At 49.4% G+C, this 27,089-nt stretch overlaps 1 protein-coding gene and 1 non-coding gene across 2 annotated transcripts in view; both read left to right on the top strand.

Moving 5' to 3' along the window:
* LOC137208739 (receptor-type tyrosine-protein phosphatase U-like) overlaps positions 1 to 27,089 on the top strand; it is a 274,206-nt gene that overhangs the window by 209,507 nt on the left and 37,610 nt on the right. The window lies entirely within an intron of this gene.
* Positions 24,941 to 25,068, top strand: LOC137220367 (small nucleolar RNA SNORA49). The gene has a single exon (XR_010941666.1). It is a non-coding gene; the product is annotated as a small nucleolar RNA SNORA49 (small nucleolar RNA).

Raw genomic sequence — 27,089 nt, 5'->3', positions numbered from 1 at the left:
TGACACATAGATTTGTATTAGCTGCACCAAGATCAATTTTAATGCCTCCTCTAAGATTATGCCCTCAAACGTCTCCTTCCCCTTGGAGAGATCTGAGTGCTCTCCCCTCACCAATTACCTGGCAGCCACCTCCTCCTATCAGCCTGCCCACCTCCCTACCAACATACAGAGTGACTGTACTCTGTATTCATTCACTCATCAGTTACCATGGATGTATCAAGACGAATAGAACTCCCTTGCCCTCTGGAGGTTTATAATCTGTTTCTTACTCTACCATAGCCGGTCAGGGTGGAGGAACTGGGTTGGACCTCAAGAAGCACGTCTTGTGGGGAGGGGCAGTGCAGTGCAGTGGTTACAGGCAGAGACTCTGAGGGTGACAGACCTGGGACTGCATCCCAGTTCCACGGCTCACCAGCTGTGTGTCCTCAGGCAAGTAACTTAACCTCCCTGAGCAGCATGTTCCTCACCTGGAAAGTGAAGGTAACCGTAGCTGCCTTGCAGGCCCTCCGGGCTGACTGAGACATGGTGAGGGAGGAGCCTGGCACAAGGTGGCGCTCACTTCAGAGCAGCCTTTATCCTCTTGGAGGGAGTCGCGCTTTGGGGAAAGGACCAGGCAAATCCCAACTCCACTCCTTCTGCCTCATTTGACCTCTCTGAGCCTCGGTTTCCTCATCAGTGAAATGAGGAAAACACAGCCTGAGCCTCGGGAGGGGATTGGGGGAGGAGCTGGAGGCGGGGGAGGTGAATCGATCTGGACCCTGAAGGTCCAAACCCAACACTACCCTCCGCCACGGGAGCCGTCAGCTCCTCCTCCCGCCTTCTTCGTCTCCACCTCGGTGTTGGGGTCGCGTGAAGGGCGGGGTGGGGGAGACGTGCAGGGATGAAGTCCCAGTCATGCCCTGAGCCAGCGTTTGATGCCTCAGTTCCCTGCCAAGTGTTGCCCAGGCTCTGGGGACCCCTCCAGTGATGGGGAGCTCACCACCCCCTGGGCTGGGCGGCAAGAATCCCAGGGCACCAGAGGGGATGCGGCAAGGAGTCCTGAGCTGCTGCAGCCTCCAGGCACCGGCCCTGCAGGGCGCAGCCGGCCCAGGGCCACGTCCTGAGAGGTGCCCCCAGCGTTGCAGGAGCAGTTTTCTTCCTTTCTCTATGAAAGAGAGGAAATAAAAGAACCTATACTGTAAACACATTTGGCCCCTGATGTGGCCAAATGTGTTTACAGTACAGATTCCAGGGATGGTGCAGTGGTCTTGGCCACTCATCAGTCACGTTCAGGCAGCACAGCGTGGTGGGAAGAGCCCTGCTCTGGGATCCCCATCCACCTTGCTGTGTGCTCTTGGGAAATCAAGCTCCCTCTCTGGGCCATTAGAAGGTGCGATCAGTGGGCAACACATAATTGTATAGGGAGGGGTGGAAAAGACACTGGACAAAAAGGGAAGAGGAAACTTCTTATACCGAGAAGGTGAGGAAGGGAAAGACCAAAGAGGGGTGACCCCAGTGACCACGACCTTCCCCCAAACCTGGCTCCCAGGTCCTGACTGCACTGGAGGCTTCACCCTCCACCAGGAACCCTGGGGCATCTTGACCCCTCCCACTCCCTCCCTGCAGCCCACATCAAACCCACCTCCAGTTTCATCTCCCTAGACCGCTGCCATCATTCTCTCTCTCCAACTCCATGGCCTCTTCCCACCCCATCATCTCCCGTCATCTCCCATCTGGACCTTTTCTTAGCCTCTTTCCCGCCTCCTGTCCACCGTCCTCTCCTGACCAGAGACTGCAATGAGCGATTCACCACAGTAATCCACTCAGGCCTCCTGAGTTCTGGCAGTCCCCACGGGCTCTCAGCAGGAGGACAGAGATGCTCCCCGTGGCCCACCTGGTCCAGCAGGGCCCAGTCCAACTCCCCACCTCCAGCCTTACCTCCTTCCTCCTTTCCCATCACATCTCCACCCAGCCTGAAGCACCACCACTCAGGCCCTGAATTCACCACCACCACGACCACCACAGGGCCTTTGCACACGCTGTTCCCACGGCCTGGAGCACACCTCCTCCCCATCTCCTCAGAGTTTCCCGTCCTCGCCCCTCAGATCTCAGTGCAAGTGTCCCCTCCTCAGGGAAGCCCTCCTTGACATTCCAGTCAAGGTCAAACCCTGGCGCAGGCTCCCGAGCCCTGGGAACCTCGTCCTGGGCACACTGGTCACAGGGCAGGTTCCAGGTTATTTGGGAACCGTCTGTGCCCACACTGGGCTGTGAGCTCAGGGCCAGGGAGTGTCCTTGTTTCGTTCACTGCCATAGCCCCTAGAACAGGGCCTGGCACATCGTAGGTGCTCAGTAAATACTGGTGGGAGGAAGGCATGGAGGGAGAAGAATCGGTGGAGTTCGCTCTGTTCAGAGGTGCCTGGAAAACAGAACAGAGACACAGGACTATAGGAGGGAGGACCAGGGGCCCCCAAGCCACAGCCGGGGACTCAGGAGATGTCATCTCCAGCCAGGAGCCCCTGAGGCCGAGTTGGGGGACAGAGGATGAGAATCACTCTGGGAAGCCCCAGATGGAGGCCAGAGAGGCAGGAGGGCCAGGAGGGACATGGTCTCCCCAGAGGAACATGGTCTCCGCTCAAGGCTCCCATCTTCGGGAGGACCCGCCACTCTGACCACATCCCTCCCCTGCTTCCGAACCATCCATGGCTCCCAGCGCTGCCTGCTCAACCCACCTTCCCTGCCAAACCTCCCTCCATTCATCCCCACAGACCCTGGGCCTCAGGCCCCCAGACCACACCCTGGTCCCTAATCTACCACATTCTTCAGTTCAAGTGTCACCTCTTCCAGGAGGCCTTCTCTGATTCCCTTTGGTGCTTGTCCCTCCTCCATTCCCAGAAAACCCAGCAGATGTCCCTCCTACAGAGCTTGTCTCAGTCTCACCACTAGATCGTGACCTATTGGAGGTGGCAGGAGGTTTTATTCTTCTCTCCCTCATGCCTGGCACACAGCCCGGCACACAGTGGCTCTCAAACTGGGCTGGACAAATGAATGAATGAGTGAATGAATGAATGAATGGATGGATGAACATTACTAGCCTCCATTTATTCAGGACCTGCTGTGTCCCAGGCACCGTGTTGACATATTACAAACATCGTTTCATTTAATCCTCCCTACAACTCCTTTGTAGAGTGTACTGATATATGCCCATAGTACAGACGGGGAAACTGAGGATCAGGGGGTTGGGTCACTCACCAAGGTCACACAGCGAGTAAGCTAAGGCAGTAGAACCTCCCTGCTCAGCTCCATCCGACGCCTCTCGCTCTCCTCCTAAGCTGAGTACACAGCTCACGGTCGTGTCCGGGGCTTCCCTGCTGATCCCTTCACTCACTGAGGACCCACGATGGCTGCTTTGGCTGAAAGTCATGATCACAGACATCCAGCCTCGGTTCTAGAGCAACAAAGAAGGACCCACCAAGAGTGTGTCTGCAAGAGTGTGTCAGAGAGTCTCTGCATCCACAGGAAACCCTCCCAGTCCCACCCACAGCTCCTCAACTGTCCCCAGCAACAGCGGAAACCCCTCCCAAGCCCACACAGACTCTGGGAGTTCCCTCTCCTCAGTCCTGGGGTGACCTATGGATCACGGGAACACAGGCTGTAAAATCAAGATCTTGTGTGTGTCTGCACTGAGCAGGGGCCACAGAGCCATTCAAATCCCAGAGATTCTGCAGAGGGGAGGAAATATCTCAGAGAAGAAGCAAAGAGAGCAAAGAGGAAACAGAGATGTGTCAGGGAGATTAATCCAGCGCTCAGACATGAAAGAAACATGTTCAGTTATATTCTGTTGCATTTCATTGAAATGTACATGTACTTAGCAGCCTGCAAGCCTCAGATTATCCAGAGAGAAAGCACAAGAAAGACAAGAGAATAAAAACACACACAGAAAATGATCCTGAAATTGGAGAACCACTAAGAGAAAAAAAAAAGCCAGACTTGAGACGAAAACTGCTGCTTGGCACCGAGGCCTCTCAGCAGGTCCCTGTGGCCGTGCAGTCCAGCACCAACCCAGATGCCCTGCTCACCGGCACCAGGGAACGTCCCAGGCAGGAGTCAGGAGGCTCCACCTGCCGTGTGAGAAGCCTGAAGCCTTCAGAGGCCGTCAGAGGGGCGGAAGGATGGAGAAAAGAGCAAGAAGAGATCACACTGGACCCAGCCCAGGACAAAAGGAAACCCCAGTGACCCCTGCTGGGAACTGTGCCCTCCTCCACAGGCCTGCTGATGAACCTGGGCCAAGGTGCCTCATGAATCAGACACCTCCTCCCTTCCAGCACCTTCTCTCCCTCAGAGAGGGTCTTGGAGAGAAGGGGCTTCCTGCAGCCTCCAGCTTCCTGGCCACTGATTCCATCCCATCATTTGGAAAACCATAGGACATTGCACCAGGCTGAGAAGCTGGGAAAAGACCCCCCCGCTCAGTGCGTGCATGTGTGCATGTATGTGGTGTGTGTGTGTGTGTGCGTGTGTGTGTCCACTCACAGGCTGCCAGACCAGGCTCTCCCTGACCAACACCAAAGTCTCCAGCCCCAGCTGGGCCCGCGGCTCTGCCAGCCCAAGAGTCCCTCAGGAAACTTCTAGGACCGGGGCCTAAAAAGCGTGTCTGAGCTGTCTCCTGCTGTGCAGTATTACTGAGGTACTGCTCTCTCTCTCTCTCTCTCTCACACACACATACACACACACACACACACACACACACACACGCAACACAGTCCATAGTCCAGGCCACAGGCCAGATTTCACCTTCTCTGCAGGAGTCCCTCCCTGGCCCAGCCCAGGTTCAAATTTCTGCAGCTCCTTACTGTGTAGCCTTGGCAAATTGCTCAACCTCTCTGACTCCAGTGTCCGCTTTCGTGACATGGGAATAACAGTCTGCCTCAGAATAGAATGAGATGGTGCAGGCAGTGCCTAGCATGGAGGAAGCACTCAGTGAATGTGTGTTGTTGCTAAGATTCTGCACTGTTTCTTCATCCTTCAAAACTCAGCTCAGACATGCCCTCTGGCAGGGCTGCTACCTGCCTGCACAACTCTAGGGGGTGCCATTCACCACATTTGTGGTACATGTGTGAGTTGTACAGTGCACAGCCTGCACAACAGTACACTGTGACCCTGGGTTCTGGGAAGATTTTCCTGACAGGTCCAACTTGGTCAGAGGCCCCTTCCTCCTCTGTTGTCCCCACCCCACCAGAGTGAGCTTCATGAGGAAAGGGACCTGGTCCTGCCCACCCTTGTGTCCCTAGGATCAGCTCAGGACCTGATCTGAAGTAGGGCAAACACCAGCAGCCGTTCTTACAACTAGTAAATGGCTGAACAGGGGTTGACACCTAAGTTTAGGCTCCAAAGCTCTTAAGTGCAGTCCAGAGAGGTCAAGTAACTAAAGTACACCTTACTCTGTATTGACAATGCAAAGCCAGACACCATTAGGTGGACAATTAGACTTGCTCTAATTGTGACTTGCTCTGGCCAATGAGATGTGAGAGGCTACGGCGTCTGTCACTCCCAGGAGGGAGCTTTAATTGCCAGGGCCCAGTTTGCACAGTGATCTCAGAAAGCCCACGTGGAGGTAAAGCCGCGTTAGCCCAGAGCGGCTGTGGGGAGCAGAGCCGGCCACCTGCCCTGGGCAGATCAGCACAGAGAGGGGGGCCTCCTCTCAAGTTGGGGATGTTACAGTCACTGGTTACCACAGCATAGCCCGGGCCCCCCAGAGTGATGCCACCGCTGGAACCAGGTCACCTGAGAAGTCTGACCCCAGCCTCCAGGCCCCCATGGATGCTGGTCTCTGTGGGACGGGTCACTCCACGCCACCCTAGTCACATGTCTGGAGGGTCCTGCCAGTATCTGGGAGGCCGGCTCCCCAGGGTCTGACTTACCCAGACCTGGGCCAGACACACACATCCCATAATGATGTGCACATCACCCGAGAGCATCTGGGCTCCTTGCTCCTCTCTGTTAACTCGTCCCTTCAACAAAGAAGCACCTGGACACTGAGTCTGTGCCAGGCATGCGCTGGGCGCTGTGAATATCCAGGGAGCAGGACCGATGCAGCCCCTGCCCTCCTGGAGCTCACAGACTAGTGCAGGTGACAGTCGGTACCAGTGAACACCCAAGAAAAGAAATACAGAGTGCTGAGTGGGGCAAGGGGAACAATCAGGGGTGGGGAGAGGGCATGGGGGAGGGGAAGCAAGTCTGCAGCTGGGGTGGGCCAATCATAGTTAAGCTGAGACCCAAGGGTGAGAGGGACCAGCCAAGTGAAGGGAGGACAGGAAAAGGCATTCCAGGTGGAAGGAACTGCATATGCAAAGGTCCTGTGGTAGGAAAGGCCTTGGGGAGAAACAGCAGAGCAGGAAGAGGGGAGGGAGATGAGGGGTGCACAGGGCCGGACCACATAGGCCTGCTGGCCGCAGGGAGGAGTCTGCACTTGATCCTGGGGTCAAGGAGAAGCCACTGAAGGGGCCAGGAGGGGAGGGTCATGACTAATTCACATTCAGAGCATTATCTGGGCCCAGGGCTTAGCACAGGGCCTGGCACACATTAGTGCTCAATGAATGCTGGCTTACAATGGTGACACATGAGGGAAGAAAGGAGACACTCTTTAGGGCACTACCGACTCTCCCTGGTCAGTGTGCATGCTCCCTACGCCCAGCGAGGGGGAGCAGCTGCTGCTTGTGGAGCAGCTGCCGCTGCCTGGAACCCAGGCTTACCACGTGTCAGCTCACATGTCAGCTCATGTGTCTTCAGTGAGGACCCCACAAGGGGGGTGCACAGACGTCCCCAGAGAGTTACTGATGTTGTTTTTACAACAAAATAGGTCCAAAATGAAAACACCCTAACCCTAATTTGAAGACACGTGAAACAGGATTCTCATTAGAAAGGGTGTCAAGAAATATTTCAATGTGGAAATCAATGGACTCTCGAGAAAAGAAATACCAGCTGAATAATGAAGAAGGGCAAGTCAATAGAACTGAGAAAATATGGAGGAGAAAAGCCACAACTCTTTCCCTGATTATAGGGTCGGAAACACTGAATTGATAAAACAATGGCATTGAATTATGAGGAAACGTGCAACTTCTTAACAGAGGGGGCAGAAACCAGCTAATGTGATAATGAACCAATGAGGGAGCATCAGAGCCTATGGCCAGGTCTGAGCATTTTCTAGGCACATGAGTGATTCCCGAAGCCCAACCTGAATCCCAAAGTGAGGCCTGGGGCTGGACCTCGACCTGGTCCCATCCTCTCTGAGCTGCGTCTCCCCAATACCTTCTCTGGACCACAGGTTGTTCTGTCCTGCCTACCTCTCCACCCTCAGTGTGCAGTCTACCTCTTCCAGGAAGCCTCCCCTGATTACTCCAGACCCCAGTCACCCCAACTCTAGCCTCAGCCCATCTTCCCCCTAAACATCAGGTGGTCACAGCAGAATGTGAGATTAACAGATTACAGAACACAAAGGCAGATGGTAGATTCAAGTTCTCTCTCCTGTAGAAGGTAACCACATCTGGCAGTCCAACAGCACTTTTCAGTTGGCAGAGCCCATCCATGCCCTTCGACTTAGTGGACCCTCAGAATCCCAAATTGGAAGGACTTCCCCGGTGGTGCAGTGGTTGAGAATCTGCCTGCCAATGCAGGGGACATGGGTTCATGCCCTGGTCCGGGAAGATCTCACATGCCGCGGAGCAACTAAGCCCGTGTACCACAACTACTGAGTCTCTGCTCTATAGCCCGCGAGCCACAACTACTGAGCCCACGTGCCACAACTACTGAAGCCCATGTGCCTAGAGCCCGTGCTCCGCAACAAAGTGTAGCCCCTGCTCACCACAACTAGAGAAAGCCCACGCGCAGCAGTGAAGACCCAACGCAGCCAAAATTTAAAAAAAGATAAATAGGGGGCTTCCCTGGTGGTGCAGTGGTTAAGAATCTGCCTGCCAATGCAGGGGACACGGGTTCAAGCCCTGGTCTGGGAAGATCCCACATGCCGCGGAGCAACTGGGCCCGTGAGCCACAACTACTGAGCCTGCACGTCTGGAGCCTGTGCTCTGCAATAAGAGAGGCCGCGACAGTGAGAGGCCCACGCACCGCGATGAAGAGTGGCCCCCGCTCGCCGCAACTAGAGAGAGCCCTCGCACAGAAACGAAGACCCAACATAGCCAATTAATTAATTAATTGATTTTTTTAAAGATAAATAAATTAATTAATTAAAAAATAAAAAAAGAATCCCAAATTGGAGCTAAGAGTGTGAGTCTGGGGCCAGAATCTCTGCCTGCCTCCACCACCTCCTAGCTCCCCTGTGCAAGTTCTTTCCCCCATTTGACCTTCAGTTTCCTCACCTGTAAACTGGGGCTAACAATGCTATCTCTTTGTAGGATTGTTACAAGGTCTATACATGTAAAGCATGTAGGACAGTGCCTGGCCCGTAAAATCTGTCCGTCATGTCTGAGATCTTTATCATCCTCCCCATTTTACAGATGAGCAAATTGAGGCTCGGAGAGGCTAAGGCACTTGTCCAGGACCACACAGATGATGGCTGTCAGAGCCAACACTAACTCAGATCCATAGTGTCTGGACCCGCATCCCACCTACCATGTGTCAAGGGCTGTGCCCTTTACGCCTCATCTCGTCCCACAGTTGTCCTCGGAGGGAAGTCTCCTCATCTCCCATTTCACAGGTGAGGGAACAGAGGTCCGGTATGCGCATGGAACTGGCCCGAGGTCCCACAGCCAGTAGGGGAAGAATTCCCCAGAATTCAGATCCAGGGTTCCCTGTTCCCAAACCTGCAGGGAAGGCGGTTTCCTCCTCCCTTCCTTGTTCCCAGGCTGCAGGGCAACCGACAGGCCCCAGCTGAGGGGAGAGGGCTGCAGGGACAAGGGACCAGCTGGGGCCTGTAGGGAGGGCAGGCTGGGCAGCCACCCCTGGAGCTCCAGAGATCGCCCGAGTTCCGAACTTTGTCTGCCGGAAACTCTGCAGACTTCAATCCTTTGCAAAGCCAGAGGGCTTAAGGCAGAGACAGTTCTCCGAGAGCCCCGAAGGGGAGGCAGCAGGTGAAGCTCATTTCTTGGGGTTTATGCTTCCTGTTCCTCTTCTGCAGAGTTGCTCTAAGGGGCCAGCGATAAACCCTGTGAAGATGGATTTGTCATAAACTCATTATCTTTCCCTCCCCGGGGTCGGAGGTCACGTCAATAACTTCCTGCCCACTCTCCGGTGCAGATCTGTGGCGAGGCTGCAAGCCTGTTTTAGGAGCTATAAATCCATCCCCCTCCCCCCTGGAAATCAATTGGAAACCTGTTTGCTAAATCAACCCTAAATGTAAACGCACTCAAACTACAGGCCTATTCTGGGCTAGGCTGGGGCTCCGGAAGGACATGCCCAGAAGAGGCGCCACCCTGGAGTCAGACCCAGGTTCTGTCCAGGGTCCGGGGGCACAGTGGGGACCGACCAAGCCAGGCCCCATCAGGGACACAGAGAGCAGACAGCAGTGGGGAAACCTCAGCTGGGTGGGGCTCTGTGCTTAGCTCGCCCCCTCCTCCCACTCAGAGGCCCATTCCCTCCACAAGTCTTTCTGTCAAAGGGGAGAAGATCTGCTCAGAGAGGGCAGGGATCTCACCGGCTTCCCCCGAGAGTCAGGCTAAGGATGGGGAATATGGCCTGGTCCCTCAGGCCCACCTCAGTCCCTGAGACCAGGCTTTCTGGCTGCCTTGAACATGGAGTCCCAAACCCAGGCTTTTCCTTAGAGTACGCTGGCTCTGAATTAAACCAAGAGGTTCATCCCCATAAGCTGCTCTGGCTGTTTTCAGAGAAGAGAAAACCTTCACATGCAGGCAGAAAACTGACCGTCCTCTCTTCACAGAAATGGGGGCACTATTCCTGTGAGTACTGCTAGGGTTCTAGTCTCCTCTTGGGTTCTAGAACAGAAGGGAACAGGCCACGCTTGTTTGCTGAGTGAATTGACTGATTGATTTGGGTGGGTCAGATCCAGATAGATGGAATTTGGGGATAATCTTTGACCAGATTTCTGCAACAGCAATATTCTCCGTCACCCATGGGGACAATTTTAAAGCAAGATTGCAAATTCTTTGATGTCTCCTCTCACAACCCTTTGATCAACAAAGAATGGTGGAAGCCATATGACGTCCAGGGCTAGATCCCAAAAGCTCCCATGTGAGAAGCCCAACCACCCACAAGGCTGCCATGATGTGAGGAAGCCCAAGCCACAGGGGAAGGCTTTGGTCAACATTCTCAGCTGAGCCCAGCCTTCAAAGCCATCCGGACTCAACCATCAGACACGTGAGTGAATGATTCTCTGGTTGCTCTCAACACCCAGCTGTTCAGGTCACTCCCAGCCATCTGAATCTTTCCTGCTGAGGCCCAGACATTGTGGAATGGGGATCAGACCGCCCCCACTGCACCTCGTCCGAATTCTTGACTCACAGACTCTGGTTGTTATTTCACATGACTAAATTCGGGTGGGAGCGGGGTGGAAATTATTATATAACAATGGATAATCAGACTACCAACCTAGGGACAAAACAATGTTCAAAGTGGTTTGACTCTGAGGCTCTACCTTAAAGTTCTCAGGAAGTTAGTGTTTTTATCCTGAGAAAGACCACCAATGCTGAGTGTGTTGGGTAGCCTTTGCTGTGTAACAAGGCACCCCAAACCTCAGAAACGAAACAGCAGCAAGATATTGTTTCTTACAAACCAGTGGCTGGCTAGGTGATATCTCTGCTAGTTTCACCTGGACTTACCCCTGTGCTGCATTCCATCTGGCCTGGAAAGTCCAATCTGGCCTCCTTCACTCCCCTAGTAGTTTGATGTTGGCCAGAGGGCCTCAGCTCTCCACATGCCCACTCATCCTCCAGCAGACCAGGCCGGCTTCCTTACCTGGCGGTCTCAGAGCAACATTCCAAGAGGGTAAAAACAGAGGCAGCTACGCCCTGAGGCCTACTCTCAGAAAGAGTATAATATCTCTTCTGCTGAGTTCTAGGGTAAAAGCCAGCCACAGGCCTGTGTAGATGCAAGGGGTGGGAAAGGAGACTCCATCTCTTGATAGAACAAATGGCAAAGTCATGCTGCAAAAGTGCATGCATAGTATCTGTGGAACCTAGAAAAATGGTACAGATGAACCGGTTTGCAGGGCAGAAATAGAGACACAGATGTAGAGAGCAAACATATGGACACCAACGGGGGAAAGTGGTGGGGAGGGGGGGTGGTGTGATGAATTGGGAGATTGGGATTGACGTGTATACACTAATATGTATAAAATGGATGACTAATAAGAACCTGCTGTATTAAAAAATAAAATTCAAAAAAAAAAAAGAAAGAAAAAGCTATTGAAAACAGAAAAAAAAAGTGCATGCACAGGGAGATGGAGGAACTGTGGCCCTATTGTACGACCTACCCCACTGGGGAAGCTCTAGGTGAGTCAGTGGGAGAAGACTGTGTGTTCTGTGTGAAGAGAGAGGCTCAAGGGTAAACCTAAGGCTCCCAGGGGGCTTAGGACAAGGCAAGTCCAGCTCACCACTGCATCCCCAAGAGGAAAGAGGTACATGTTCTTTCTGCATGGCCCACGTGTCGTCTGGCCAGTCCTGCCCCCAGTGTCAGGGAGCCAGACACTCCCCTCCCCGGTGTTATGTCTACATTTGCTTTCTATTCCCGGCCCCACAGTCTCCTGCCATGGGGGGCGGTTTTGAACACACACAGAGGCAGCCCTGCTGAGTACCTGGGGAGATGTGGGTGGCAGTGGGGTCTGGAGGGGCTTTGGCTGCCAGGCTGAGGGTGCTGAATGGGTCTCCGTAATACAGCTGAATGGAGATCCATTCCCGGAGGCATCCCAGGAGGAAGGAAGGGGGGGAGATAAAAGCAAAAAGAAAAGCTGGGAGATGGCGGGAGGTTAGGGCAGGTTGAGAAAGGAGATGCCTACGCCCCACTGGAAGCCGCCCGTGGTGGGGGGAGAGATCCTTCCTCCCAGCCCCCACCCCAGGTGTCTCCCACCAACAGCAGGTGGAATAGGGATCCAAACCAGTCTTGCCTAAATCCTGAAGATCTGTGCGCCTGGGGACCAGGATCGGCCTCGCTCGGATCAGATACAAAATTCAGACTAAATCATAGTGGCCAGGGGAGGGGACAGGCCAAGCAAGACCAAGGGCACCCCTACTATCACCATTTGGAAAGGGATGGGGGGGGCAGATGGCTTGAGGAGGGAGGAGAACTCTCTCAATCCTCAGGAGGAAACAGAAGAGGAAACTGTGGCTCAGAGAAGAGGAACTTCCCAAGGTCATCCAGTGATAAAGCAGCCGAGCTGGGACCTGAACTCCAGAGCCTCTGCTCCAGCCACTGGGCAGCAGAGCCTCAGGCTGCAGACTTAAGAGACCCCACAAAGGCTGGAGGGACTGCGGAGCCCCAGGGACAAGACGAAAAGGTCCTGAGTCCCGGGACACCAGGGAAGGCAGGTGCTCTGCCCTTGGTGCCCTCAGCCCCTCTCTGAGGGCTCGGCTGCGTAAGCGCATCCAGGGTGTGGTGGCTGAAATGGGGGCGCATCTCGAAGCTTCCAGTTCTCACAACCAAAGCCGATGCCAGTAAATTACTCCAAATAATGGGGCTGTTTGCTCAGGAAATCGAGAAGGCAGTACACAGTTGCCAAAGTAAACACAAACGGTGAACACGCCAGGCTTCTCAACACCGCCAGGCCGCTCCGCAGCAGCCTGCCCGCCGCCGGCTGAGACAACGCCACCAGGTTGTTTGTCTGTTGAGCTGAGCAACTGAGGGTCAGGGAATCAAAGAAAATCCAGAAGGGATAGGGTAGGGATCGGATGCCTTGAGAACCACTGAATATAAAACCCTTGGTTTACAGATAGGGAAACTGAGGCCTAGAGAGGAGGAGAGACCTGCCCAAGGACAGCAGACTAGAAGGCCGAGGTAGGTCAGGAATGTTCCCAGCACACTTGGCTAAGTGCAGGGTCAAGGTCATGGGGATAGGATGGAATCTGACAGATGATGAATAAGGAAACTGAGGCTCAGAGAGGGTAGGTACTTGCCCAAGGACTCACAGTTAGTGGTGGAACTAGGAGTTGGACTCCAGTCTGTCTGGCATCTTTTAATTGTGCTCTGCTGCCTGCATCTCTTCAGCCTCTGGATCAGGACTTAAAGGGGAGGGGTTGGGAGAGGTCAGGAAGAGATTTCCAGAGGCAACGGATGGCATTCCAAGCTGAGGGAAAAGCACAAGCAAAGGCACGGATGTGAGACCCTGTTTGGTGTACGTACCAGTTGGTCCTCTGGGTGGCAAGTAAAAGTCCCACTCGCCCTGCCTTGAACAGTTAAGGGACTCTACAAGCTCACATAACTGAGAGGGCCCAAGACGGTCAGAGGTAAGATGAATATCTCCCATTTGTCCAACCAGATCCACCCCACCCTGCTCCGTACCCCAGAAGGATGACCTGTGTGGACTGCTGTTCCTCTGACTTGTCAACCAGTGGGGAGCACCAAAGGAAGGCTGGAGGCAGGGAGACCAAGATATTCATTGCTTCTCTCCCCACATAGGGCCACCAGGGGCAGTGAACACACACAGCGTCTATGGGCAGCCCTCCCCAAACAGCCCTCTGCCTCCAGGTTCTGATAACTGCTCACTCCCCACTCACCCTTTTCAGGCCCAAGGGTAATAATGGCCCCTCTGTTACTCACCCTGGCATATGCTGAACTATCTCTTGTGGTGTCCCTCCACACTGCCTTCACTCTCGTAAATTGTCCACTTATTAAACTTCCCTCAAATTGCTCAATTTTGTTTCCTACTGAGGCCCAGACTTACAACATTGACTTCAGGTATGGCTTGACCCAGCAGCTCAAATGATGTCAACAGAGACCCAGGCTCCATCCATCTCCCTGCTCTGCCTTTTGTGATACCAGTTTCATCCTCAGGCTACCCATGGTAGCCCCCTTCCCCCTTACCTTCCTACCCCATCCCTGCCCCTCACACTCTCATCTCCAGTGACCCACGTTCTCTAAGTCTCACCTCCCCACATCACACCATTCAGGGGGAAGAGAGAGTCCCTTTGGGTAGCTGAACAGAAAAACCTATTTGTTTCCCTGAAACTGGAACAAACTTCTCTACATCTCATTGGTTCTGATTTGATTATGTTCCCAGGCAAGCCAGCAACTGTGGCCAATGGCTAACTGCCTCAAGCCAATCAGGGCCCACCCTGAAGCTGCGCAGGCCAATCCCACCTAAACCACATGATTGAGGATAGATAATGTGTCAGATCCATAGAGGGGGATCCAGGAGAGCCTGGAGATACGGGGGTGGGGGAAAGGCAGTGAGGAGGCAGTGGTCTAGGTGAGCGCTGATAGGGTCTGGCCTGCCACAGGGCTGGCAGCAGCGAGAAGCAGAAGGGCTCAGGGAGAGATGTGTAGACATCCATTCCTGCATCTCAAGGGCCCAGGTGCAGAACTGAATTCCAGAGGAGGCATCTGGCCCATGTGGCTCAGGACCTGCCTCCCAGGCCTTCCCAGACCGTGTTGATGGACAAACAGCCGCTGTAGGAAGTATGAACACAGAGCCAGGGCCCAGCAGCCACCCACACCTGCAAGTCATGGGGACCAGGCCACAGATGGAGCAAAATTAAGCACCAGATGGGCCTCAGACAGGGTAGGATCCTCTAGTGGGGAAAGATTGACAGCCACACAGGACAGGGGAAAGGCCTGGACTCCGGAATCTCACGGACCTTGGCCCTGCCCCTCATTTGCTGTGTAACTTTAGTCAAGTTACTGATCTCTCTGGGTCTTGGGCTTCTTATCTGTACAAAGATGGCTTAGACTTGATTAGAGGGACCAGCTGCCCAAGTCAGACTCTGGAAGCAACGCAGGCTGTAGCTTGAAGATCAGTCCCTGAGTCAGGAAAGGAGAAGTTCCTCTCAGTAGGCCACCACCCCACCACCCCCTGATCTACCAGAGAGGAAGCGCAGCACCTAATTAGACTGTTGAGGTGCTGGAGACATCATGGGCCTCGTTAGGTCTCTTGTTGAGCCTTATGTGTAAATTGACCAGAAAACCTGTCAGAAGTATCTGGGGACCCAAAGAGAGCAGGTGGTACTAGAGGCAGCATGACAGGGTGTCTCAGCAGCCCTACCCTGGGGACTTGCAAACCCAAGGACTCTTGTTAACTCAGGTCTGGCTGCTGATTGGAGCCCCTGGCGACGGGGAGGTAGTCCCCACCTGCAGGTGCTCCTTGGGGATGCACATGCCTGCCTCCCTGGCTAGCTACCTGGCTGCCCTCCATCTGAGAAACAGCTTCTGGCCCGCTAGGGGGCGCTGTGGAGACTAAACTCCCGATGCAGGACCTCCAGGGAAGACTGCACCCTGATATTCCCATCGTGGGTTCAGTCCACTCAGGGGCTGACCCCAGCGTCGGAAAGACACGGCAAGACTGGCTAATTAAATGGAAATGGAATATTCAAGAGGGAGCCAGTCTGGCCCCACAGGTGTGTCCCCTAAGCTGAATAGGGTATAACCACACCTTTAGGGGCCATTGTACTTCTCAGTCGCCCACACGAGCAGCTTTTGGCTACTTGAAGCTACCAATTTTGGTTCCAGGAAGTCTCTTGGGGTGTTTGGGCTTGGTTTACTGACAGCTCAGCCAGCTGTCCAGCCCTAGCAACTCTGGAAGCCCTTTTCTCAGACAACACTCCTAAGGACACGACATTATATTTTATATAGACATTATATTTGATATATACATTATATGTTCACCAACTCTTGGGCTGTGGCTAATGGCCTAGGTATCTGGTCCAGCACACAGGTGATGCTTGGCTGATATATTAAAGACACCCTTCTGTGGAGCCGTGAACTCTGCAAAGTCATTGCCACAGCCCAATGAGACATTTATAAACCCGTGTGGATGCCACACTCACATGACAGTCAATGGAACAATGAGGCCAATCAGACCTGACAGCCCAGGCAGCCAGCATCACTGCTGGGATCCTTCACTGGACTGGGCACAGCAGCCCTGCCACCATAACCTAATGGCTCCAAACATGGGTCTCCATCTGCATGACAAGGAGGGACCATGGTACCTGTCAGCAGTCACCACTCTAGCTGCTCACTCTTTGCAGGAAGGGGACCGGCTTGTGTAGTGCCTATTACAGTGTTTGCTTCATGCTCGAAAAGTGCTGGAGCCTTAGCCCTGGGTTTCTCCGCTTCACCACAACCCACTACATTGTAACATCCACGTGGGTCCACCACTCTGCCCTGTGGGACTTGGGGCAGGGGAATCAATGCAACTTTGCTAATGGTCCTACTGTTTGCTCTGTGGAGTAAAAGACGGTCTTGCTCTGGTCTAAGTCGCAAGTCTACTTCTGGCACCTGTGGAGTGGTGGCAGGGTTACTCCTTCCCATCCTCTGTGAGGTTGGGAATCTTCCCTGACAGGCCCCCAGGGCTGGGGAACAGACAGGGGAGCTCTCAAAACAGAAGTAGAGCTGCAGGAATTGCAGTCTTGGTACCTCCAAGGATTCTTTCTCCACCATCTTGCATCTCTCTTGTCTCTGCTTCATTCAGCAAAGTGGTCTCACCTGCTCTCATCAGACCCATGAGGACAAGAAATGTGGCCCCAAGCAGCTGTTTTCAGTTCCAGGATCCCCAAAACAAGAGTTTCTCCTACTAGCTCCAGCAGAAAGTCTCAGGGAAGGCTCTGATTGGCCCATCTCTGAGCCATCAATGGGGTCCAGAGCACAATACTCTGATTGGCCAAGCCTGGGTCACACGTCCAACACTGGGCCAGATGAAGTACAGTTAAGGAATTAAGGATTCTCAGAATCACACGGGTTGATGGAAGTTCTCACAGAGTGAAAGAGGTGCTATTGCTGGAAAGGGGTCGGGGGGGCTGTAAAAAGTTAAACATTCTACTCACCCCTCACGCACTTGCACTCTCAGAGTCTGTTCCATCTGGTTAATTCCTCCTCAGCCTTTAAGACTCAGCCCTGCCTTCCCCTCTGCCAGGAACCTCCCTGGCTAACTTCAGACTCTCTCAGAAGCCCCTCTTCTGTGTCCCTGCAGCTATCAGAGCCCCGCCAGCTGGTACAAATGCATCTCCCCCACTGGCCAAGACTCCTGGAGGGCAGGGCCCTGCATAGCCATCCTGGCTTGGCAGAGGTTTCAGAGGCAGCTGTGGGTGGAACAATTTGTTGAACTCCTCCTGACCTTCCCTAGGACTCACTAGTAGAGTAGACTGAAATCCTTCAAATAACTGCTCAGGCTGGGTCAGTCAATCCAAAGCCCAGTCAGTACCAGGAAGGAGAGGGAGGCAGAGCGCATAGGGCTGGCCCTGCAGGTGCCCCCACAGGGCGGTTCTGATCACTCTGCCCAAATGGCTACATGGCCAAGAGTTCTGTGTCATCAGGAGCTGGCCAAGAACTTGGCTGCATACAGCAAGCCAGTGGGCAAAGGAAAGATCCCTCCTCTCTTGCCTAGTGCTGGCTGCTTTTTCACAAACAGCCCCACCCAGGACCTGCAGCGCACATCTTCCTCAGCCTCCTGGGAACTCAGACAAGAGCTAGCCAGGCAAACCCTTCAACCCAGCAATTCCACATCTAGGTATCAATACCAGAGACAAACCTCCACATGCACACAGTAAGGCATGAACAAGGAGGTTCGTTGCAGTCATTTTTATAGAAAGAAAAATAGACACAACCTAAATCTCCTTAGGGGAATGATTTAGGAAGGAAGACAGGGAGGGAGGACATCCAGGCAATCGAACATGACCCACGCCTTGTGCAAAAGGAGGCAGCTCAGTATGTACCGACATGGAAAAAGGTCATTTATTGTAAATGCCGAAAAGCCAGATAACAAAGCTATACATATAGTATGGTATCTCTAATGCTTTTAAAAACACTCAGAGCAAACGGGCATAGCTCAGCGTACATTTTTATGTACAGAGATGCATATTCAAAGGGTCTGTAAGAATTACATACCACGCTGATAACAGTGTCTGTGGGGAAGAGATTGAAAAAACTGGAGGTGATTATGGAGGAGGATAGGACAGAGGCACTTTTCCTTTATCTGAGGGCTTGAATACGAAACAATGAGAATGTCTGTGCACAGCACTTGTGTAATTAAAAATAATTTTAAGTGAATGGGGAAAATGGCAGGATAAGCTTATTGCAACATTGTTATAATAGCAGATATAAAACAACCTAAATACTCATTTATAGGGAACTAACTGAATAAATGTGGGTGTCTATGGCAACAGAACACCAGACAGCTGGGAAAGAATGGAGCAGGTCCACGTGGGGAGATGTTCGCAAATGGAAAAGCAACTTGAAAACAGTGTGTATTGTGATGATCCCATCTTTGTTAAAGAAAGAAGACTTAGAATATACATAAAAATGTATGCCATATTATAAAGAGTGGAGCTTTGGAATTGTGCAGACCTGGGTTGAAATCTCTGCAGAGTTACTAACAGAGTGGCTTGGGTGGGTCACTCCACATCTCTGAACCTCAGCTTACCCAGCTTGTTCATGGAGGATTGATTGAGAAAATGTATCCAAAACGTTTGTCACAGCAAAGACAAGACAGCAAATTTATGATTTTGTTGTTGTTGTCATTTGCAGTGTTTCATCTAGAAAGTGGATTTGGGGCGGAGGGAATATGGTGCTTTTATTCCTTTAAAAAGAATTTTATTGAGGTATAATTGAAATGCAATAAACCGAACGTATTTAAAGTGTAAAACTGGCATGAAACTATCACTGTAATCAAGATAATGAACATATCCATCACCTCCAATAGTTTCTTCATGCCCCTTTGTAATCCACCCTTCGTGGTCCCCAGCCCCAAGCAAGCGCTGGTTTGCTTTCTGACCCTATAGATTCGTTTTCATTTCCTAGAATTTAATGTAAATGAATTCACACCATATATGTGCTTTTTTATCTCCTCCTCCCACTTAGCATAATTATGTGGTGATTTAGCCATGTTGATAAATGTATCAAGAGTTCATTGCTTTTTACTGCTGAGTAGTATTACATGGTCAGATTTCTACAAATCTTTTGTTAGATCAGCCCTAAGTATTTCATATTTTTATGCCATTGTAAATAGGAGATATGAATTTAAGTTTCTGATTGTTCATTGCTATCAAAATGATATTTTTTAATTTGTTAATGTGGTGAATTACATTTATATACATGTAACCCTATGTCTACTACATATATGATTATTATTATTATTACTATATATATTATAGTAGACATAGGGTTGTTCAAGTTATCTATTTCTTCTTGACAGAGTTTTGGTAGTCTGTGTCGTTAAAGGAATTGGCTCATTCCATCTAACAAATTTATTTGCATAGTTATTCACAGTATTTCCTTATTACACTTATAATGTCTATAGGCTCAATACTGCTGATATTGATGATTTGCATTCTCTCTCTCCCTCTCTGGCCTAACTAGAAATTTACCAAGTTTATTTATCTTTTCCAAGAACTAGCTTTTGGTTTCATTCATCCTCTCAATTACCTGTTTTCTATTTCATTGATTTATCCTTCAATTTTTATTATTTTCTTCCTTCTGCTTGCCTTAGATTTAATTTATTCTTCTTTCTCTAATTTCTTAAGGTTATTTTTAAAACATTCTTCTTTTCTAATATATGTATTCAGTGCTATAAATTTCCCTCCTAAGCATTGCTTTAGCTGCATCCCACCAATTTTGATATGATGTATTTTCATTCTCATTTAGTTCAAAATAAATTTTAATTTTCCATAAGACTTCTGCTCCTTCAATCCATGGGTTATTTAGAAGTATGTTGCTTAATTTCCAAATATTTGGAGATTTTCTAAAAATCTTTATTGATTTCTACTTTAATTCCATTTTAGCCAGAGAACATACTTCGTATAATTTATATTCTTTTGAATTAGTTAAGGTTTGTTTTTTGGCCCCAGACACAGTCTATCTTGGTGAATGTTGCACCATACTTGAGAAGAATGTGTTTTCTGCTCTTGTTGGGTAGAATAGTCTATAAATGTCAACTCGTTAAGTTAGTCAATAGCATTGTTCCAATCTTCTATATGTTTACTGGTCTGTGTCAATTGCGGATCAGTTTCACTGGACTTTTTCTCCTCCTTATGAGACCTATTTTCCTGCTTGCTTACAAGCCATGTAATTTTTGATTGGGTGCCAGACATTGTGAGTTTTGTCTTCTTGGGTGTTGGACATTTTTGTATTCTTATACATAATTTTGTGCTTTGTTCTGGGATGCAAAGTTACTTTGAAACAGTTTGATCCTTTCAGTCGTTGCTTAACCTTTGTTAGACAGTCCCAGAGGAGTGTTCAATCCAGGGATAGCTATTCCCCATTCTACTTAGTGTCATGTCAGTCATAAGGTTTCCCAGTTTGGCTGGTGGGAGCAGATGCTACTCCTAGCCCTGTGTAAGTATGTGGCATTGTTATCTGGGTGATCTTTTCCCCCAAGCCACAGGCAGATTCCTCACACCTTTGTCCTGATTAGAACTTAGTTGAAAACTCAAGAGACCCTTTTGCAGATTTTTAAAGATCTCTGTGTATCAATATCTCTTTCCTTTCCAGTACTCTGTCTTGTGAACGCTCGCCACATTAGTCTCCCCAAACCCTCAGTTCCATCTCCTCACATCAGGGAGTGCACTGTGCTCTGTCTGGGTTCCCCTGCCCTGCACTACATCCAGCTGAAAAGTCTCTCAAGGGAGTAAGCTAGTGCTATCATAGGGCTCACCTTGGTTGTTTCCTGCCTCTCAGCGACTACTATGCTTCCTTTCCTGACATCTAGCATCTTGCAAATGGCTGTTTTATATATTTTGCCCATTCTTTGGTTCTTCTGGGAGGCAGGAAAAAACTCCAATCCCTGTTATTCCATCTCGACCAGAAGCCAAGTCCCTCTCTTTTACTTTCACACTGTGTGAATGTTTACAGTATGCGTGTATTATCCTCTAAATTAAAAAAGAAAGACATACTAATTAATATTAAGATGAGGCGAGGGATTAACCCCAACCCGGCAGCTGCCTGTGATGTGTCCCTTCTGCTGGGCTCTATATCCTTGCATCACCCTGAAGTGGGGATCCTGTGGCCAGCATGCCCGCCATTGCTGGCTCCAGCTTCTAGCAAATGTGCCTGCCCATCTCCACTCTCATCTCAAGAAAATTGCTTTCATTTCTACAAAAGTGATTGTGGGAAAGTGCACATGAAATGAGCCAGGTCCTTAAAGCATGGTGAGACGGGCTAAGATCTTCCCTCCCTGAAAGAGCTGGGATGTGGGTGACAAGTGTTCTCATACTGCTCGCACATGCTCTGTGATTTAACGTAGGTATGAAATTTCTCCAGCTCCCTGTGGCCAGGGCTCCGACCACATGAAATTGTACAGATAAAAACTTAAGCAAAGGGCACTGAGACCTTGGCTCCCTGGCTCTGCCAGAGCCCAGCTAACACATTAAACTGCTGGAGTCAATAATAAGATGCTGCAGGCACTGAAATAAAGGGGAGAAGAGGGAGAAAGATTGGGACCAGTGCAAAATGGATTCTTCTTTGAGAGTCACGTGGTTCTGTTGCTGCTGCTTTTGGCATGAAGGGGCATCAGGTAAGTCCTGCGAGGCTCCATCCACCTGTGGAGAGGGGACTCCAGGCAACTGGCAGCATGGACAGGGCATTGGCTCCACAGAAACGCGGACAGCTGCTCTGTGGGTCTTTGACCTGCAGGGCACAGGTCACTTTTGTAAAGGAGGAAACATCAGTTAGCTCAGCTGTGTGGTGAAAGCTAAGGAGCTCCAGGCCCATGCATCGAGCACCTACTGTGTGCCCGGCCAGTGCAGCCCCCAGGGATGCAGCAGTGACAGGACAGGCAAGTCCTCTGCCCATGAACACCATCAGGATAAACAACAACTACTACTAAAATAATAATAACATCATCGTTCCTTGGTTGCCTACTACGTGCCCAGCTCCACATGCATTTATTTTTTTCATTTAAACCTCAAAACACCCTCTCAAGTAGAATTTTACAGAAAAGAAAGCTGAGGTTCAGAGCAGTTGAGACATACACACTATGACACACTTTGTAAAAGGAGCTTACAGATTTGAACCCAGATCTCCTCTGGCCCCAGTGCCCGTGCCCGACCAAGCCGGGGGTGGCATCTCTCATTCTGTGGAACTCCTCTGGGGGCCTGGCGTCCTGAGTGCCAGTCCCGGTTAGATGCTCTGTGGCACTGGGTGAGCCTTGAAACCTTGTATGATTGGCTAAGTCACCCCTGCCCTGGGAACACACTGGGTGATTTCTAACAGCTCATCAACTCAAGAGGAGGTTTTCTAGTTACTGTTTTTGACAAGCTTACGTTTCTCTAAACCTGGCCTTTTCCATGGCTGAGATTTCAGCCCCCACATCATGCACCTTTCCTCTGACTCCTGAGCTAATAGGTCTGGCATGGAGACCTGGGGTCTCTTGGGCAGGTCCAAGGAGGGCCATAGGTGAGGGAGGGCCTGACAGGGCGCAGCAGTGATGCTAGAGGGGTTCCCCTAGGCTGACACTGACAGGCACTGACCTCTGACCTGAGAGACTAAACTCTGAGCCAGTGAGGTAGGGGTGAGGGAGGAAACTGAGGGAAGCAGCTCCCAGGTTGGGACTTCAGGCCTCAGTGTCCTCATCTGTAAAATGGGGATAATAAATTCAAACTGGGGAGGGGTATGATAATGTGGGAAGAAACACGGAGCACCAGGCAACAAGAGAATAACAACTAATCACATACAAAGCAACCCCCATTTCCTCTGTATTATCAGCTGATTTTTCAGCAGAAATTTTACAGTCCAGAAGGTAGTGACAGGATGAAGTGCTGAAAGGAAAAAACTTACAACCTGGAATACTCTACCTGGCGAGGTTATTATTCAGAATTGAAGGAGAAAGTTTCCCAGACAAGCAAAAGGTAAAGGAGTTCATCATTAATAAACCTATGCAAGAAATGTTAAAGGGTCTTCTTTAAGTGGAAGAGAAAAGGCCACAGCTAGAAACAAGAAAATATTTAAAAGGAACACAAAGCCCCATCCTCTGCATGAAGCAGATGCTTGGAAAATGTTAGGCTCTCTTTGCTATGCTCACAGCTCCTCCCTGCAAAGATAAAGCCACTTGGAGAACCATTTGGAATTTTTTCATGCAAGGGATAGAAAACCTGATCTGAACTTACTTAAGAAAAAAAGGAATTTATTGGACACAGTAACTGAAAAATGCACAGGGAGTTCTAGTTTCAAACTTGGCTTCATCCAGGGGGTCCACATTATCTCCCCAGGACCCGGTTTCTCTCTCTTCCATCCCGCACTTCCAGTTCCTCTGGTCTGGCTGCATCCTAGGACACACCCTCCGCTGATGGAGACAAGGTGGCTGCAGCAACAACACATCTGTCCTGGGAGTCAGAAGAGTTTCTCCCTGGTAGACTCAGCTCAAGTCCTAGGGGTCGCATTGATTTCCTCCCGCATCTTTACAATTTCCTTTCTTCAGTCTCCTTTGAGTTTACTTTCTCATTCTTCTTCTAGTTTCCTAAGGTACGAGCTTCAGTCATTGATTTTAGATCTTTCTGCTTTTGCATAGGTTTTCATCGCTATGCATTTTCCTCTATGTACTGCGTTAGGGGCCTCCCACAAATTTTAATATGATGTACTTACATCTACATTCAGTGCAAAATACTTACTGATTTCACTTTGATTTTTTTTCATTGACCCATGGGTTATTTAGAAATGTGCAAACTCATAGACACAGAGGACAGATTGGTGGTTTCCAGAGCCCGGGGAGGGGTGGGGGAGTGAAACAAGTGAAGGGGGTCAAAAGGTACAAACTTCCAGTTATAAGATAAATAATTCATGGGGATGTAATGTACAGCATGGTGAATACGGTTAATAATACTATATTGCGGGACTTCCCCGGCAGTCCAGAGGTTAGGACTTTGCCTTCCAGTGCAGGGGGTGCAGGTTCAATCCCTGGTCGGGGAGCTAAGATCCCACATGCCTCACAGCCAAAACACCAAACACAAAGCAGAAGCAATATTATAACAAACTCAATAAAGACTTTAAAAATGGTCCATATCAAAAAAAATCGTAAATACTGTGTTGCATATTGAAAGTTGCTAAGAAAGTAGATCTTAAGAGTTCTCATCACAGGAAAAAATTTCTGTAACTATGATGATGACAGAAGTTAACTAGACTTACTGTGGTGATCATTTTGTAATATATACAACTATCAAACCATTATGCTGTACACCTGAAACTAATACAATGTTGTATGTCAATCACACATCAACTTTTTAAAAAGAAACATGTTTTTAGTTTCCAAATATTTGGTGGGTTTTTCAGGGAACTTTCTGATTTTAGTTTCTAATTTAGTTCCATTGTGGTCAGAACATACTTTGCATAACTTAAATCTTTTTAAATTCATTGAGACTATTTTATGGCCCAGAATAAGGTATGTTTTGGTAAATATTCAATGTGCCCTTGAAAATAATGTATATTCTGCTGTTGTTGGGTCGAGTGTTTTACAAATATCAGTTATGTAAAGCTAGTTAATAGCGTCATTCAAGTCTTTTATAGCTTTACAACATTTCTACTTGTTTCATCAATTATTAAGAGAGTGATATCAAAATCTCTGACTATAATTGTGGATTTGCCTATTCCTTCTTGCAGTTCTTTTAGTTTTTGCTTCATGTATTTTGAAACTCTGTTATTAGGGACATAAAAGCTTAGGATTCTTAAGTTTTCTTGGTGAATTGACCACTTTATCATCATGAAATGTCCTTCTTTACACCTAGTATAGTCTATGCTCTGATATCTACTTTTTTTAATGTTACTGTGGCCACTGCAGATTTATTTTGATTGGTGTTAGCATGGCATGTATTTTCCAATCCCTTTTACTTTTAAGCTATCAGTTTCTTTATATTTAAAGTGTACTTCTTGACTCCCTCAGCCTTACTCCAGGGACTTTCGCTGTAAAGTGCCTGGCATTGCTGGAGGGTACATGAACGAGCACACATCCTTCCCTAGGGAGACTGCTGTCCTGTGGGACCTACACGTGGAGCTGACAGCATAGGTCTGATGGTTTCCTTTTTGTACGTGCTGACTGGCAATACTCAAACAGGGTAGAGACATTAGCGATCAGTAAGCAAGAGATGCTGCACATGCCCGAAAGAGCCAGAATGAAATGCTAAACTCCAGCGTAATTGGAAGACAGGCCACATGTCAAAGGAAACACAAACCGAACAGTTTTGTTATGGAATAATTTCTAACTGATAAGTATCAGAACATGTCAGAGGTTTCCTGTCGTTTTTCAGGAACGGTAACTTGGGGGTATAAATAAATAAATAAATAAAGTGTACTTCTTGGGACGTCCCTGGTGGTCCAGTGATAAAGAATCCGCCTTCCAATGCAGGGAACACAGGTTCAATACCTCGCAGGGAACTAAGATCCCACTTGCCACGGGGAAACTAAGCCCACACGCCACAACTACTGAGCTCGTGTGCCTCAACAAGAGAGCCCGTGTGCCCACAAACTACAGAGCCTAAGTGCTCTGGAGCCCATGCGCCACAATTACAGAGCCCATGTGCCCTAGAGCTCACATGCAATAACTAGAGAGAGAAAACCCACATGCAATAACTAGAGAGAGAAAACCCACATGCCACAACTAGAGAGAAGTCCGAGGGCTGCAAAGAAGACCCAACATAGCCAAAAAAATAAAGTAAATAAATAACTTAAATAAATAAAAAAATAAGTGTACTTCTTGTAGGTAGCATACGGTTGAATCATGCTTGTTTATCCAATATGACAATCTCTACCTTTTGATCAAGGTGATTAGACCATTTACATTTAATGTGATTATTGATACAGTTAGGTTTAAGTCTCTTATTATGCTGTTTGTTTTCTATTTTTTCCAGCTGTTCTTTGTTCCCTCTTGTCTCTTTTTCTGCCTTCTTTTGGACTGAGTTTTTTTGTGATTCCATTTTATCTTATTTCTTGATGTATTAGATCCATCTCCTCATCACACTAGTGGTTTGCTTTAGGGTTTATAGTATACATATTCAACTTATCAGTCTGTCTTCAAGCGATGTCACACTACATCATGTATAGTATGAGAAACTTACAGCAATGTACTTTCTTTTTTCCCTTTCTGGCCTCTGTGCTATTTTTTCTCATATATTTTACCCTATGTGTGTTATGCAGTCTGCAAAACATTGTCATTACTTTTGCTTTAGAACCAGTCAATTATCTTTTAAAGAGATTTAAATAATAAGAAAAAAAGTCTTTTATTATTTACCCACGTATTTACCATTTCCAAAGATCATCATTCTTTGTGTGGATCCCGATTTCCATCTGGTATGATTTTCCTTCTGCCTGAAGGACTCCCTTTAACATTTCTCATAGTGTAGGTCTGCTGGCGACAAGTGTTTCCAGAACCTGGTCCTCAGGTCTTTTGCACTCAAAAGTCCAACACCACAATTTCCTAAGGTTAACACTCTCCAAAAATTTAAAGTGAACCAACATTTGCTGCGGGTCTGAAGTGGGGGACTGGAGAGCTGGATATAAACACTACAGGACCACTAAACTTCAGTCATACAAGTTCCTCTACGATTAATTCAGTAGGGGACCCTTCGAGCTGATACTTAGGGAGTGGGAACGATGCATGTTGAGAATCTACTATGTGCCAGGCACTGTGCTAAGCATGACACATACCTTGTCGGCTTGTGAAGAGGATGAGATGAGCCCGGCACCTGGTACGTATCACCCCTCAGCAAAAGGTAGCTGTTAGGATGACCTTCCTCAATAATTTTAACAACGTCGTGGGACAGCCATTTTGATCCCTGAGTTACAGATGAGAAAGCAAGGCTCAGAGAATTGAACCAGTGAGGGAACTGGGATTCAAACCCAAATCTGTGTGACTCCAAAGCCTGGGCTCTATACCACCTGCTCTGTCCTCCAGAGCCAGGAGTTGGCAGGGACAGGGCAGGACTGACCTTCAGGCAATGGAGCCCATGACCAGAGGAAGCATGGGAAAAAAATGTCCAGGAAATGGGGCTGCATTGAGCCAGACCCTGCACAGGAATCCATCTGAA

This window comes from Pseudorca crassidens, chromosome 2 (assembly GCF_039906515.1).
Source record: "Pseudorca crassidens isolate mPseCra1 chromosome 2, mPseCra1.hap1, whole genome shotgun sequence".
Lineage (NCBI taxonomy): Eukaryota > Metazoa > Chordata > Mammalia > Artiodactyla > Delphinidae > Pseudorca > Pseudorca crassidens.
The sequence above is the reverse complement of the archived record's forward strand: the minus strand, read 5'-3'. Positions and strand labels throughout refer to the sequence as shown.